The 17,290-nt window shown below is 46.3% G+C and overlaps 1 long non-coding RNA gene across 17 annotated transcripts in view; it reads right to left on the reverse strand.

The window, feature by feature from the left end:
- Positions 1–17,290, reverse strand: part of LOC135409427 (uncharacterized) — a 159,614-nt gene that overhangs the window by 36,342 nt on the left and 105,982 nt on the right. For 2 of the 17 annotated variants that reach the window (XR_010428198.1, XR_010428195.1), the window contains exon 5: positions 6,956–7,524. The exons of the other annotated variants lie outside the window; for them this stretch is intronic. This is a non-coding gene — a long non-coding RNA (uncharacterized LOC135409427). The remainder of the gene's footprint in view (positions 1–6,955; positions 7,525–17,290) is intronic. 17 annotated transcript variants of the gene reach the window in all.

A 17,290-nucleotide genomic window follows, 5' to 3' on the forward strand; every position in this document is an offset into this window, starting at 1 on the left:
GGGCCATGCATGCCCCAGGCTGCACAACAGCAGAGAAGTACTCCTGGGTCAGAGGAAAGTGATGGGAGTAGAGGGTACCAGTTCAGGGCAATTACTCTGACTGCTGTGAAACAGCACAACCTCTCCAACACCACCACTGTCTGTCAGAGTCAGTCCCACATGCTGACTTGCTCTGTCACACATTACATGTACGTTTACATTTCTCTGCATTTCTTTCACACTGATCAGGTATGAGCAGGGCAGTTACGTGTCCTCCGTACGACAGAAGCCTGTCCCAGGCGTGCCAGTGGTGCCGGGTGCTGCATGAACGCAGAGGAAGAGGCAGCCTTGGAGGAGATGTGGGTGACTCCAAGAGAAGCCAAAAAGATCAAAAGCCCCACGACACTGAGTTTCAAGCAGTGGTCCCTTGCACTGCTCAATTAAGTAGCAACTGTCTCTTGCAGAGCAAAGAGTAGTGAGAGAATCTGGTGGGTTTAACACTGGGAATGATGGGAGCTGCTCTGACTTATCAAACAGAGAAAGGAACAGGGTAACCACTAAGTACAGAGCAAACACCACAGTCAGTGGAGTTCTGGTCTCTTTGTAGTGGGTTTTGCAACTGGATTTCTTTAAAGGATGAGGTGGTGTAAGAAAGTCCCATCTCTGTGTTGCACATTATTGCTCCGATCAGGAAGGATCCAGTTTACAGTAATATGATCTGGACTGTTGAAACACATCAGGTTCTAACCTCTACAGCACAGACCTAGGAGCTGTTGGAGCACACACAGGAGAGCAGTGATTTGCACTTCCAGGGTGAGAAAGAAACCAGAAGCTTCCTCTGGCACTCACAAATATATAGCAAGTCAGTGAGTGCAAGTGAGACAGTGTCCTCAGAGGAAGAGCAGTCAGCTCAGCATCTCCTTTGCACTCAACTGTTTTCTCTTGAATGAACTTCAGATGCAAGGAAGGCCAAAAAGATTAACTAATTCTAACATATTCGCTTTTTTACAACATCTAGGTACACACAGGGCCAAATGGTAGGACAGCTGAACAATCCATGTGTCCTTGGAACAAAAAGCATCAGCTAAGGAGCTTCACCACCCCTTCAGCAGCAATTTCTCTCTCTTGTACCTTCTTCTCTCCCAGTCCTAGATGATGGGTCCAAAGAAAATCAGCAAAGATAGGAGAAAAAAATCCAGAGCAGACCAGCATTCCCAGTGTTCCCAAATCCTGTGCCCTCCCTCAGGTCTTCCAGACAACACAAAGCAATGAACATCAGCCTGTCTCAGGGCTGGCCTGGGTCCCACCATGGCTGCTTCCAACCCCAACTCAGCCAGGACCAGCCTGGCCTGCATGGAATCCCTATCCTCCCCACTTCCAAAAACAGGATCCTCACCATCCCCCTGAGCCCAGCCTAGCACTCTTACCAACATCTACAAAGCACTGAAACAACAGAGCAGCACAGGGCAGGCTGTGAGTGATTCAGCCAGCCCAAGGCCGAAGGCTGGGACGTTTCATACCACCACTGCCAATGTCTCCATTGCCGGCGGGAGCCCTGTGGGGCCACGACAGGAAATCGGGTCTTAATCACCATCTCACTTTTCATTCCCCACTTCAGTTCTGCTATTTTAGCAGCTGCTGTGAGCTGGCTCCACACTTTCAGATGAGCAGCCGTTGGGGCTCAGGGTTTAGCTTGAGTATTTTCAGGCTGCAACTCCAAATGCAAAGAGAAACATGGGGCTGGGGAGGCTGGTGGGTAACAATCAGGAGTGATCAAGGCTTTAAGACACAACCAAGCAAGCACCAGCCTCCTGCCCAGGTTGACAGTGCCTAGGACAGGTAGCAAGGCTGGCAAGGCCATGTGGGCAGGACACTGGCAATGTGTGCACCAACTGATTGGGCTTGCTGCCCACTTGGGACAGTTGTGTGACATGGTCCAATGCAGATGTGTGTCCAGGTGCTTCCCCTCCTCCTTGTTCACGATACATCTATAGATCTGCTGCAATAGCAGGGCTGGGCTGTAGCAGCTAACTGCTCAGGCTCTGCAGCAGCCAGGGAGAACTCCCCTTGCAGGGGGGAAGTCTGCTGCCACCATAACCAGTGTAGGTGGCAGAGTTAGCCCCTGTACACCTGCACCAGGGACTATCTAAAAGGGAGAAGGTGCCGGGACCTGAAAAGAGACATGTCCAGAGCTCACTGGCACAACCATCCCTGTGCACCAGCACAAGAACACTCGACAAGTGCCCATCAGCCCACACTCCCCACGGTCACATGGCCTGTGGACCTCCAGAGGCAGCAGCCCAGGAAAACAAGAGGTTGGGGTTTGTGTCCTACTTTAGTTGCTTCCTCCTTTGGCAGCTTCTCAACTCAGACACAACTGGAGTTAATGAGAAAGCAACTCCAAATCTCTCCAGCCCTGAGTACCTAAGAGTTTGACTCAATGATCCTTGTGGATCCCTTCAAACTCAGAATATTCTGTGATTCCCAGGAAAGGATGACTGAAGCAGCAGGGCTTACAGGGATGCTAACACAGAAGAAATTCCTACAGCCAGCAGTCCCACTGCCTCCCCTCCCCCTCCTCCCTTCATCAGGAAATTTAGCAAAATTAAAATCACACAGTCACAGAATGGTATGGGCTGGAAGTGACCTTCAAAGACCACCCAGTCCAACCCATCTCTCATGGCCATGGGCATCTTCCACTAGATCAGGTTGTTCAAAGCCTAGTCCAAACTGACCTTAAACACTTCCAGGGATGGAGCATCCACAACTTCTCTGGTCAACCTGTTCCATTGTCTCACCACCCTCATTATAAAAAATTTTCCTCTTATGTCCAGTCTAAACCTGCTCCCTTTCAGTTTAAAACTGTTGCTCCCCATCCTGCCATGACAGGCTGTTCCCTTCTTTCTTATAATCCATTTTTTAGATATTCAAAGGCCACAATAAGGAGGCCTTTTCCTTTCCTCTGCTTTCCTTGGAGCCTTCTCTTCCTTAGGCTGAGCAACCCCAGCTCTCTCAGCCTGCCTTCAAAGGTTAACACTGCAGAAGGACCCAAACACCTTCACATACTTCCAGGCAAAGAAAATCACCAAACATCCCTCTTGAACACAATGCCCACAATACCAGCAGCCAACAAAATTCCTCCCTGTTCACCGTCAGTACCAAGATGGAGGCACTTCAGAGACTGACACTTCCATCCCATTCACACATGGACGTTTCCATCATAGCCTGATGCTGCAACGTCTTGTTTGGCAAACCCAGAAGGGCATGGGAAACATGAGCAGAGGAGCTGGTTTCCTTGCCCTTGGTGAAAACAGACCGAATTGATCAGCCAAGATGAAACCTCACAACACCCTCTCCCTACGAACACCACAGTCATTGTGACGACTGCCCTGAAGTTCACAAGGCCCCCTCATGGTGATAGATGTCAGGTAACAAACATTTCTATGACTCATTGATAGCAGCACAGCAACCTCCTGGAGAGTCCATAAGGAGAGGGAGTAAAAGTGACAATGGGGTTCTCATGGCGGGCCTGGTGCCTGGAGGATGACATGTGTCAGAGTGAGATGTCAGGGTAGACTTTGAGCCTGTCATTTTGACTGAAATGTCAAATATTCCTCTGTTGGTTTCCCATCAGTTGCAAGGTTTTCCCCTAAAGCCATCACACAAAGGTGTGATGTCTGCTACTTATATGGCCACGATTATCCTATCCATGACAGATGACTACAGTTTCATCAAAGCATCTTGTGACACTTGCCCAGAACAATTTGGCCAGACATGGTCAAACACCTGGGGACCTCTTCTGTGTAACTTAAGTACCCGTATCAAAATGGCAAGTGTTAAAATTATGAAACCATTGAGACAAGACACGCAAAGCAACTTTTGCCACAAAACTAATTAAATCTTTGGGAAAAGGACAGTATTTACTTCCAGCCTTCCCCATACTGCCTCAAGCAACATTATTCCTGAAAAGCTCCCACGTGGTTCTTGTGCCCTGTCCTCCTTTGCCTCCCCATCACATCCACGGATCACAGCAGCAGTGGGTGCACAGTCCATGGTGACACAACCACTGACAAATTGCCAGTGTCCTACGGAAATTTTCCCTTCTCTAAGCTGGCCTTGATCTGAACACCATGTTCTTCAGAAATGGATGGAAAGTAAGTCTTGCTAGAAGAAGGGCTCACTAAACTTACTTTAACACTCCCTTCTCCCTCCAAACAACCCACCACAGCCTAGGGTATGAGCATTGCTACAGCAGGTGTAGAATTCATCTCACCCACCCTCTAGCCATCCAAAGGATTCATACCTAGTCTAAGCGAGCTGGCTGGGGACACACCACATGTGATCAAGGAAAGGTGTTTGCAGTGTTGGCATCTGCATCCGAGCAAGTGGGCACAGGATGTTTTTGCAGTCAGTGAAGAATCTGCCATATAGCCAGGGAAGATGAAGGTGCAATTCAACTCAATTCATCAGATCCATCACATCTGACACCCTATGGACAATGTTGACTAGATCTCCCCCGCCTACAGCGTAAAACAAAAGCTGCACACTGACCTACATGGGGGGTTGCTATGTGATGACTCCCACCTTGTTAACTAGCCAAATGTAAAGAAACAGAGACTTCCAGAGGGCAAAACTGCTCTCAAAGCCCAACTTCAGCACTTGAAATGTCACAGCCCCCACCTCAGTGCATTTCCATGCTTTAATTATCTACCCCTCTAGTAAGGGAAGGCAGAATAGATATGTCACATTTTGGCTTCCCCATCTTGCATTCCAGCTCTTCCAGTAAGCACAGATGGTTTTGTGCTCGTACAGAGCAATGAATAACGCACAGCTGCACATGCAGCCCATCCTATAGCCCTGCCTCTGTGGGGAGCAGCTTTTGGCAACAGGGCAGGTGGGAACTGGGAGCAGCGATGTCTCAAAGAGCTCCATCGGCATTCATTTCACATGAGGATGGTTATCAGAGCATGCCGATGAGTTGTACATTCAGCACAGCTGTATTAACACATCTCGGTAAAACACCCTGAGACTCCAAGACAGAAAATGCCACATGGGCAGCTAATTTCCACCTAATAGCACATTTACCTCTGGTAAAAGTTATAGACTGCAAGTGCTTCATGAGCCATTCACAGGAACATTTGTAGGCACTACTGAGGAACACAGGAACTTAATTATCTCTTTTAAAATGACCTGTGTGATTAAAAAACCTATTTGGACTTCAGGTGCCCTGGGATCTGTAATCCCCTGATCTAGTTGCTCAACTGGCGCAATCTTGAAGTTACCATACAGGCCACTCACATTGCTCTAAATTGTTCTACCTACTCACCAAACCCACAAGCATGACCCAAAATCCACCGTCCCAAATGGTCAGAGAAGCAAAATCCCAACAACTCCCTCCTTATCTTTATCCACTACCTGCCTGAGCTCTCTGAAAGAGTACAAATTCCCTCTACCGGGGTCAGCAAACTTTCAGCATAAACACACGCCTGAGCATCTTTAGACGTTAAATATATATATTTAGGGAAGTTATTATGCTTCTCGGAAACTTTTTGCAACACTATTAACAAGGCTCAGCAGCAGTTTTTAGAGCCCACTGGCAGTTCACAGCTTGAACCCAAAGACACACCACGGTGAACCCTCTTACTAATAATGGCTTGCAGGGCTGGAAAGCCCCTGTGCCTCTCTCAGTCCTGTGTGGCAGTGAGGTGACATGCCTGGGTGATCGATTTGAATATGTATAGCTGAGGCCACCCCCGGGGAAGCACAGATCCTGCCTCTGAGCTGCTATCCTGACCCCAATGATGCAAGGTGAGCAGGGCAGGGGATGGCATTCTCATTTCTCTACCCCAAAAATATTTCCACCGAGTGATGGTTAAGAGCATTCATCAGAATTTGGGGCTTTTTTTAGGCATGTCTCTGTAGGAGGATATGCCCAAAGTGGAAGAACACACTGGTAAAATTCCTGATGCCCTGATCCTTGCATTTACTGGCTGATGCTGCAGAAAGCCCAAAAGCCAAACCCTCATCCTTTCTCCCAAGAGCAACACCAGATTATCACTCAGAAAAATTTAGTCCTGAGATAAGTTTATGGTATGTGAATATCTGATGCAGAGTCTAAATGGAGGAAGCCTTACAGGCATTTTCTATTCTATGAGGCAGGGGCCTGGTTGAGCCTATGTTATAAGCCATCATGCAGGGGCTTCTGCTGGAGCCAGATGCAATGTAATTGCTTTTTATTTTATAGCATGAGCAGGACACAGCTCTTTACTCCAAAATAAAAGAACAACACCCTGAAGAACAGAAACTCCAATGAGCACAGCAAATCATCAAAATCATAGAACCACAGAATAGTTTGGGTTGTACGGAATCTTTAAGCATCATCTAGTCCAACCCCCCTGCTATGGGCCATCTCTCACTAAATCAGGTTGCTCAGACTCTGACCAGCCTGTCCTTGAACACTTCCAGAGATGGGGCATCCACAACTTCTCTGTGCAACCTACTACAGTGTCACATCACCTCACAGTAACTTTTAACTCTGAATTTTTCTCATTGCTGTATGGCCCTTTGCATCCCACCAAGCTAAAGCCACTTCAGTCCCCTGCCATCCCTTGTGGGTTAACACCTCCCCAACAGCTCCTGCCATCCCATATGTATTTCCCACCTTCACAGCTCCTTTTGCATCTCTCCCAAGGGCAAGTTCCTTCCTGTTGCTCATCACTTCTTAAATCTCATCACCTATTGCTCACACAGCCTCAAGGCCAGTGGTTTTGGAAGCAGAGGAAGGCTCAGGTGCACACTCTCAGGTAGCCTGCAAATTCATCCCTGAATGTAGTAATTCCACAGGTTCTCATGGAGTTGAGCACATTGGGTACAACTCTCACTTGCCATTGAGTCAATTTTTTTTTTTCATTTTATTGCAGCCAATATTTTGCCCTAATGACTCAAAAGTAACATGCTGCACGAGCAGTTGCCTTACCTGTTTCTGCACCTTCTGATTTGTTGTGCTGAAGGAGGAGTGTAATGGCTCTGGAAAAAAAAATAAAATAAAAATAAAATAAAAAATAAAAAAAAAAATAAAAAAAAAAAAAAAAAAAAAAAAAAAAAAAAACAAACCACCAAACAAAAAAACCCCAAAGAATCAAGGAAAGCCACTAATGGCATCTATTAAAAAGACAAAAATTTCAGGTCCTGGAGAACAGCTACAAAGATGCAGCCTTTCAACACTAGCTTTCGTTTCAAGGTGACAACTTGAAATTACATGAGCTGCCCCATACGCTGTACCCCCACTGAGGGAAGCAAAACCTCTTCTGTGAAACCTTTGTATGGAGAAAAGGAAAAGGACAAAAGGTGCCAGAGACCCAAAGCACGTTCATGGAAATGCATGGATGGTGAAATTAAGGTTCCTGGCTCTTGGTATCACACAACAGCTGTTATAAAACAGTATATTCCTCACAGCTGCACAGCTATCAATACTGCATGAGTCATTTGTAATACTTATCTAATGGTGAGTAAGCTGCTCCTGCCAGTCATACTTTCCAGATAAATCTGGAAGAAAACAAGAGGGAAAAAAAGAACTATCAAAACATGTTATCAAAGAAATAAAATGAATGGAATGGTATTCTGTCAGCACCTAAAACAGCAGAGGGAGAGGTGGCTTGGGGCTCATCAGATGAAACACGCACACCAGGAGAAGCAAGGCAACTATTAGGGTCCACACAGAGTATGACTGAAGTACCACTAAACCAACCATAATGTGACCCTTCCTGCTGGTGGACACTTCAGCAAACACCTGTGGCAGAGGCTGTACATTGACATAGTTTTTGGGACAGGGACTCAAATTTACAGATGTGGCAGTTTGGGGGTTTATGCTCATCACTTCCTTGCTTGGCAGTGAGTGAGAACCCAGTGCTAGGGAAAGAGCTGCTTGGGGTTGGTTTCTGTAACATCCTGAACAGCAGAGAAACCCCAACTCACCCATGAACTGGGTGCAAAATGATCTTGAACACGAGGGATCTTTCCTCACCTACCCCTGTTTTGACTAAAGCTCAACAACTAAATTGCAAATAATTTAGTGATGAAATTAATGACAGAAAAAGACAAAGATACCTTCTTTCAAATGTACTTGATGAAAGCAACCCTGAATGACCACACTGGCTGTTTTGCACACTTTTTTGGCCTTTGTGTTGCTGTCTGCCTGTGCCTTGGAGAACTCCGGTGAGCCACAGGAGCCGAGGCCAAGACCTAGAGAACTTTCTCACGAGAGAAATCGCTGCTGGGGAGGTGGGGGAAATACCCCAAGGGTCTCCCAAGGGGGCTGAGTCATCACATGGGTGTCTTGTGGAGATTTCAGAGGGGGAGCTGGGGTGTGGGGGCGGAAAGGGGAGAAAACTCCAAACACCTCCCCAACTTCACATACTAGAAAGGTAGAGAAAACCCCATGTATGAATCACTCTGCCCTGACATCTCAGAGCCACGAAAGTGTTTCACACAGGCTGTCATGAAGGCTCATGCCAGCAGAGAGGAGTCCATGCACTGTCCTTGCAGCCTGGCTGTGAGGCCTTGTAGGCAAGAAGATTCCAGGGTGGGTAAAATGCTTCTGTTGGATTGCCTGCAAGGGAGGAGCAGGCACAAGGGGATGTCCATGGGGACCAACACAGACCCACCAAACCCCAAGACCTCCACACCCAAGAGTAAAGCCTGAGGTGAGGCCACCTCTATATTCTCCTACCTGGAAGACACTGGAAAATAAAAGCTTTTATCATGGCTAGGACACCATTTTGTAGAATCACAGAATGGTTTGGGCTGGAAGCATCCTTTAAGGATCATCTTGTCCAAATCAACTGCAATGGGCAGGGACAGTTTCCACTAGACCAGGTTGCTGTGCCAGCATCTCACCACTCTCATCATAAAAACTTTCTTCCTCATGTCCAAACTAAATCTATCCTCTTTCAGTATAAACCCATTCCCCTTTGTCCTGTGTCCTTGTCAAAAGTCCCTCTACAAATCTCCTGTAGCCACTTTAGCTGTTCCAAGGTTTTCCCAGAGCCTTCTCCAGGCTGAACAATCTCAGCTCTCTCAGCATTTCCTCACAGGTGAGGTGCTCCAGACCTCTGATCATCTTTGTGGCCTCCTCTGGACTTGCCAAAACAAGTCCATACTCTTCCTGTACTGGGGACTCACTGCTGGGGCAGTTTCACACTGCACCCCCAGCACTCAGGGTTACCTCTGGCTTCCATACCTGCCCCAGGGACAGAGGCTCTTGTCAGACAAGTGCAGGAATTGACGCCATCAAGAACAAGCTTGACTGTGGTTTTTCTCTGGGTTAAATTTTGTTTAAGTCAGTGTTGCAGCGCTGCAGGATTCCACGCTCCCAGGCACCGGCACCAGGGATGGGCTGGAAATCAGTTTGGGAGAGTAAAGTCAGTGGGACCAGCCCCTTTGGCATCAACACACTCACACCAGATGAAAAGGGCCCCATAAGCACAGCCTCAGACAGTTGCTCTCAGCACTTAACCATCAACCTTGGAATAAAATTGACTCCATCACTGGAACACAGGCTGTGTATGGGGACAACCATTCAGAAATAAAACCAGGCCAACTTATTCTCTCCTGAAACCTCAAATTCATTTTCATTAGATATACTTTCTCCCCTCTCTTTTTCTCCCCTCTCTTTTTCTTTCTTTTTTTTTTTTTTAATAGGATTGAGAAGGGCCTCCCCAGAGCCCAAATTCCATCTGCATCCACCTCAGGCAAACACATAATCCTGCACAGAAACAAACCAAACACCTCGGTTCCCTCACTCTTACTGAAAAGCTTCCCCAAAACCTCATTTCTGACACGATTAGAAACTTTCTTTTTATGTTCAGCCTAATTACAGTCATGCCAGGTAAGAACCATTTGCTCCTGAACCATCTTTTTGTCTCAGCAGGTCATCTCCTCCCTGATACACCTTATGGGACTGAGCAAGCTGTGCTGCTCCAGGCTCTCTCATCTCAGGTCTTCCTGTCCACCTCTTCCCATTTGAATTTGCCTGAAGAACACAAGAACTGGACCCAGTCAATGCACTTGGGAGGGCAACTTGTCCTCTATGAAACCTCTCCTGTTTTTCCAAGTACACATCTGCTGCTCTGAGACCCTTTTACTAGAGCCTTTAATTCTTGGTTTGGGGTTTGGTTTGGTATTTTTTTTCTTCTTTTGAGTTGTATGATCAAAACTGCCTTTTAAATGTCTATATATACATTTCATGGGAAATCAGTATATAGGGGAAGAGGGGGAAAACCTGTCACATCTTAACCACCAAGATGCAAATATAGCATGGAGTAGGAAATGAACTGGCCACAGATATAATCTAGCCCTGTCAGCACTTTTGTAGCATGTGCGATACATTATTAGACACAAATTAGGAGATTCCCACAAAGGAAAAGACCATTTTGCCAGCTCAGTTTTTTGGTGGGAAAAAAAGAAAGAGAGGTCTATTTGGCCTAGCATAGGATTTAGCCTAGCCAGTTTTGCAGGAATAAAAAGAAAAAGAAGGAATCAATAATAATCTATGTAGCAACCTATCACAGTTCTGCACATTTCTATCGGTAAATAAATGTAGTTGTATTACAAGTATTGCCCATCTGTATTACGATACAAAGGCAAACAAATGTGCATCAGCAGCTTTGGATCAAGGCTCTGGAATTTACAGAAGCAAGGAAAAATCAACAGGGGCTTTGCCTGAATAAAGACTGCTGGTTTAAGCATACATGACTTCTGTCAATGTTCAGTGAACCAGCCTGGCTTGCATGCGTGTGTGCACAGTTAAAGATAAGTATCTAGATATATTTATATCAAAGGGGGAGAGGGGAAAAAAATCTCGCATGCAAACATGGTGACATTCACACAGATCTTGCAGATCTGGAGGCAATTAAATGGTGCTCTCGTAAGAGGTCAGGGCTCTGGAGTTGATAACCCCTCTGACGCGGGCATTTTCAGAAAGGGGAGCTCATTTGGCTGCCCCTACACACAGTTGCTCTACACACAGTTGCTCTACACACAGTGAAAAAGTCAGATAGAAAGCATGCAGTGAGGTGACACAGCACTGCAGTCATCCAACTCCTCATTTGCCACACGCTAGAGAACATTTTTGGATCCTTTATTTTGGGCTTGGAAGTTTGGAGACTGGATTCTTAAAAGAAAATGTGTGAAAATAGTGTGTTTCTCTTAGCCACTGATGTGTCTGTTAGCTTAGATAGCACTGTTATGCTGCTACTGGTGAAGTGATTGCGTTTTTAATGGAGCAAAATTGCAGTCACTTGTGGCATTCAAGAGAACTGCTGCTCCGTATCTCCTCCTCTGCAGTCATCTATTGCTGGATTCGCATCTGGTTTGGTCACTCAGCTCCATCCAGCTGCTCCAAGTGCACCTCCCAATCCCTACAGTAACTACTAATTCTCTTGGGGCGTAAATATAGCCATTATCTAAGATGTTTGCAGCCATTAATTAAATTTCCAGCACCAGGTACTGTGAGATGCTATCTCTCTTCGAAAGCAGCAGCCTTGACTCAGCATAAGGTAGAGAGAGAGGGAGAGACTGTGCTTCTTCACTTTCTTCAAAGGTCAGCAAGGGAACGCCCCGGAAACCCTGAGTAGTAACACCTCATCCTTAACCAAAGTACAGGAGCTGTATTTAGGCAGCTGCCTGATCACAAGAGCTACAAGGACACGTGTCTGCTCAGCAACAACCAACTTGAAACGCAGATGCCTTTTATTAGCCGCCCCTGTATTTAGCTTGGCTCAGAAGAGCGTGCTGCTCCGCTGGTGGGTCCTGCAGCGTATGGAAGAGCAGTTATTAGTGAAGCTAATTATCAACAATGTGGCTACTTAGAGGACTAAAAATAGCACGGCATATTAATAGATGGAGTGCAAAACTGGGACACAGAAGATGACGATTCTGATCTTGAGTGAGGCAGCATGCTACACGTTCTCGGGTCAACCTCTTCATCTGGGTGTTTTGTTTTTACAGTTTACAAAGCAGGCAGAAAAATCACTTCTCGGAAAGGCTGCAAGGCTGAATTCCTCAGCATCCAGGAGCACCGAGAGGTCCTCTCCTTTATATCCACACAAGTGGAAAATGTTCCTGTGTCAGCAGGACTGGCTCCCGCACAATAATTTCACGCCATTTATGTGGCTACTCAGGTGACAGTTCCCAGAAAGCTGTAACATTTACCCTAAATACCTGAGTTCACTAATCACTGATCAAAGGAATGCAGACTTTGGAAACGGTTTCCAGTTGACCTGGAGCTGCTGGAGCAGAGCGGCAAGTGAAGCCCTTGGTGCTCTGGCTCACACCCGGCACTGATCTGCAGACAGGAAGACCATTGCAACAGGGGGAAGTGTCTGACTCACTTATTTCATGCAAACTTTAGCCAATTCAAAGATCTTATGATTTGCATCTAGCTAATGACCAGAGACACAAAGACTTGTAACGACATTATAAATCCCCCTGCCTCCCCGCCCCAAAGCACAGGCTCAGCCCAGTACCTGAGAGCACATACGTCAGAAATCAAGCCCTTTCTTTCCCCTGACTACCCTTCCAGGCTGTAGAAGGGTAGTACCACCACTGTGCTGGAGGACATCTTCACAGCAGCAGACCACACCAGCCTCCAGAAGAAGGAAAGGACATGAGGAGCCACAGCATGTCTCCCAAATCCCTTATGTCCCAGAGAAGCTCCAGTGCCCAAACCCGATCAGCCTTGCAGGGAGGGGTTCCAAGGCACCCTGGCACCACGCGGGCTGCCATCTCCCTGGCTTCCAGGCTTTCTTTGAAACCTCACAACACTGCTGGCTATATGCAGGGTAGCCAGATGTGCACAACCCCTGGTCCACCCATGCAAGCTGCAGTTGTGTGGATGCAATGGACAGTCCCAGGAAGCCAAATAACCCCTCCATATCTATCCTGCTGATATAGCTGTTTGTATGAAGGATTAAAAAAAATTGTCTTTAAGGACAATGCAACTGCTATGCTATAGGAGATCTGACTTCTAATAACTATAATGCAACATACCTTAATGAGTAAGAAAAGGGAGTGGAAAATTAATGTGCCCAGCATTTGCAGAGAGATTCATCTATTTATTTAAAAGACACTGAGAATAAGTGCCTCTGAGAATAAGACAATGCAATCCCACGGTCAATGACAGTCCTACATTTGCACTGATGTAGAAGAGAAAAGACTCTGCCCTTGAGTGTTTTGTTACCTTCTGCTCAAGAGTTCAAGATGATAAAAAAAAACCAGCAAAAAAACATAAAAGCCACAAACCATACCAGTTTCAATACAAACAAACAGGAATGTTTTCTTTAGCCTTTTCTACCATGGAAGGAGTGAGATAAGTGGACCTTTCATATGAGTGTTGTGAAAACAGCTGCAGGAAGATAAAAATTGAAATATATGTTAGATGTAACTGTCAGCTACCGGCGTCTCAGGCTGCAACTGTTCCCACGCCTAATCTCCAAGATGAGCAAACAAAAACACCTAACAGGGCTTCAAAAATTCAGTATCCATCAGCTGCACAACTGGTTTCCTAACCAGAAAGGGTGCTAGCACCCCCTAAAGTGGAGGGTGAGTCCCAGAGGCAGAGTGCTGAGCAGGAAGAGGAAGGATGGAGACGGGAAGAAGATACCCAGGAAGGAGGAGCAGTCTTCTTCCTCCTCCATGTTTCCTTTCTTCCCTGCTCTCATGGTACCAAATTTCTCAAGGCTTCTGCCTCCTGCCATGTTTTCTAGTGGACATAAACTCCCTTATCACCCTTTGGAGCAGAGTCTCAGTGAAACCCAAAGTGGCTTCAAGAGCCAGGAGTGGCCCAAAGCAGCCCAAGTTCCTCACTGAGCTCCAGTGGTCCCAGGAGAAGACCCAGCCCAACAAGGCTGAGGTGCTGGCACATTGTCAGGGCTTCAAGCTCCAGCTTTACCATGCACTAATCCTCCTTGGGTTTGGGTGAGATGTTGGATCTTCCACAGAACTCCACAGCAGAAAGGGGGACGACCTTCCTCTTCTGCACTTTGCTTATCACAGTAACTCAGCTGCAGGACTGCTGCAGTCCAGCACCTGAGCAGGCACACGGGGACTGCTCAGCACTGCAGGCCTGTCCTGCTGATGGATTCTCAGGGGTGGTACTGCACAAACCACCAACAGGAACACAAAAAGAAAATGGCACCAAGTTATGACCCTGGAAAAAAATAAGGGACGGGCCCAGTGCACGCTTCTTCCTTTTCAAGTAGATGGAACATTTTCAAATCTATGACTTAATTTTTTTCTAAAATATCCCTACATGTTGGGATAAAGCAATTTGATGAGATGGAGGTGATCTCCAAAGCCAATATCCCCTGCACCTTTGATGGACCAAAGGATTTTTATCTACTTAAAGGTAAAAAAAGATGCTTCAAACTGAAAAAAAAAATATGCAAACTGTTAAAAAAGTGATTTTTTTTTCTTTTTTTTAAATAATCACCTAAGTCATAGGCAAAGAGAAATTAAATTAGTAAAGGGGAAACTTTAACTAGACATTGGGAAGCATTTAACAACTTCATGCATCTTCCAGTTGGGAAAAGCGTCCCATAAGAAGGTCAGTGGTGGGGGAGTACAGCCACCACCGGCTTTCCAGCCCAGGGCTGCGCTGCCTAATCCAGTGTTGGCAGCATCCTGAGCTGGGTCCTTCCCAGCTCAGCCGCTGCAGGATGGAGCTCGGCTGACTTCATCGGAAGTGAATCCCCCCCCTTTCTCGCCTCCCCCTCTGGCCCCCCATTCATGTTAGGAAGGAGCCTGGCAAACCCTGGGGAGATTACAAGGCAGGGGAAGCAGGAGGTTAAAACGCTCTGAGGCCCCTTTCAGTCTAAAAGACAAAGTATTCGTGAAGCTAAAACAGATGCTTTGCTGAAAATAAAGAGTGGTTTACATGAGTCCCAAAGAGAAGCCAAAAAATGAAAATACCATACAGTCCCAGGAAGCTGTGAGCATCCTGCTCTTATAAATAACTGCAATACTTGAGTCTACAATAATATTATTGAAATATTTTGCAATGGTGCTGAAAAATTACGTGTGTTGTTTGAAGGATAAATTTGAGACGGCACAAAAAGGAGACCATGCTGCTGAGTATGATGTAATGAAAGCTCTGAGTTTTAAAAAACATATATATTTACAATTTACTTCCATGAATGACACAAGGAGAACTGACAAGACCAGCCACCCAGGCACAAGGATGAGCGATCGCCCACTTTAATGAGCTCTCAACAACCCAGAGCAGAGATGCCAAGACAAAGCCCATGGAGAGATTAAGTCAGCAAATGCCACTTCTAAATGTAATTACTGTCGATTCCGGTCCCATTTGGTAGGCTGGCCTGTTTCCCTAGAGACTCGGAGAGGAGTGATATTCTGAGAGAATATTTCTTTAGGTTCACTGACGTTTGTCCATGGCCTTTTATGGTACTTTGATCCAGTGTACCTGTGCAGGTGAAGGGATGCTCAGGCTCTGGGCTCATCCACTCCTCCACCTTTCTGCTGAACCTGTAACCTCCAAGTTGCAGCAGTTGCCAGCAGTTTCTTGGCAGGAGCATGTGTCTGCTACTTAACGGACTGAAACTGTCATGTTTCTTCCCTTTCAATTAATGCAAATGGTTTCATTGCAATAGGGGATCACAACTTGCAGGATTTCAAGAATCACAGAGTCACAAAATGGTTTGGATAAGAAGGAACCTTCAAAGATCATCTGGTTCCAAACCCCCTTGCCAAAGGCAGGGACACCTTCCAGTAGACCAGGGTGCTCAGAGCCCCATCCAACTTGGCCTTGAACACTTCCAGGGATGGGACATCCACAACTTCTCTGGGCAACCTGTGCCAGTGCCTCGCCACCATCACTGTAAAAAGTTTCTTCCTTATGTCCAATGTAAACCTGCCCTCCTTCAGTCTGAAGCAATTCCCCCTTGTCCTACCACTCCATGCTATTGTAAAAAGTTCCTCTCCATATCTCTTGTAGCCCCTTTAGGTGTTCTAAGGTCTTCCTGGAGCCTTCTCTTCTCCAGGCTGAACTACCCCAGCTCTCTCAGCCTTTCCTCATAGGTGAGGTGCTCTAGCCCTCTGATCATGTTCTTATATCCCCCTTTAAGCACTGGAAGGTGCTCTAATGTCTCCCTGGAGCCTTCTCTTCTCTGGGCTGAACAACCCCAACTCTCTCTGTCTTTCCTCACAGGAGAGGTGTTCCACTGAGACACTGTAGAAGATAAAGGCAGCTCTCCTGGGGGTGAGCTTACCCCTGGAGTTTGGGCTCTATTTTTTTTTGTCTATTTGATGAACACCTCTGGTTGCTACTCCTGACAACCCACCCTCCACAATGGCAAAAAGACTCTGCATCATCTTTCCTCAATCTCTGGAGCTCCAGGTGAGAAGCAAGTCTGTCAAGTGAGGGAGTAACATAACCAAGAGTAAGATTTGGCTCTACTTCATGTTGCTTTCCAGAAAGCATGAAACACCTGTGCAACTGTGCTGGGAACTGCCAGTGAAACTGTGCTGCAGTTGCTCCGCAGGTATTCACACTACACCATGCTTTGTGGGTTTTACATTCACTGGTTACTTATAGACACTGAATTCAAGGATAGAGAAACATCTTCCTACATACTGCTACTTCAAGCCATCTCTCACCCCGCTGCCAGCAGAGCTTTTCACAGACTTCCATTTGGCATAACAGGTGACTTTTCATCCCCAGTTTCAAACTAGACTAGTACAGAAGTGATGACGCCTTTGTTTAGTTCTTATGTGGCCAAAATACCCACAGCTCAATCATAGCTAAAAACTCCTAATACCTGGTAAAAACCAAAAAGATGCCTATTTTTCACATGTAGAATGTAGTGGCAAAGAGAAGAAAAGAGGGAAAAACAAAAGGGAAAAAAAAAGGAGGAATGAAAAAAAAATCAGAAAAAAGGAAAGAAAGGGAAGGGGGAAGGAGACATGGAATAAGGGATGGAAAGAAGAAAATTACTATGTGAGGTGACTTTATTAAGGTTCAGACACCAATCCAGCACTTATTCACCTGGCATACTGCCCAAGGAGAACAGGCACTGCATTAGGTACCAGGTCTCCAGCACACCGCCAGCCCCAGGCTTTAGTCTTTCTCCTGCACAGACGGCCCCATGATCACGTTTCAAGCCTTATAAATTATTTACATCAGATATGAGGAAGCGGAGACATTAGAGATGGAAAAGATGCACCAGCCCATCCCCTGGGGAAGAGAGCTGGATCCTTCCCTGTGTCACATGAGCAAAGCAGTGAAGCTCTGTCTCTC

The sequence above is a fragment of the Pseudopipra pipra genome, chromosome 1, assembly GCF_036250125.1.
Source record: "Pseudopipra pipra isolate bDixPip1 chromosome 1, bDixPip1.hap1, whole genome shotgun sequence".
In the NCBI taxonomy this organism is placed as follows: domain Eukaryota; kingdom Metazoa; phylum Chordata; class Aves; order Passeriformes; family Pipridae; genus Pseudopipra; species Pseudopipra pipra.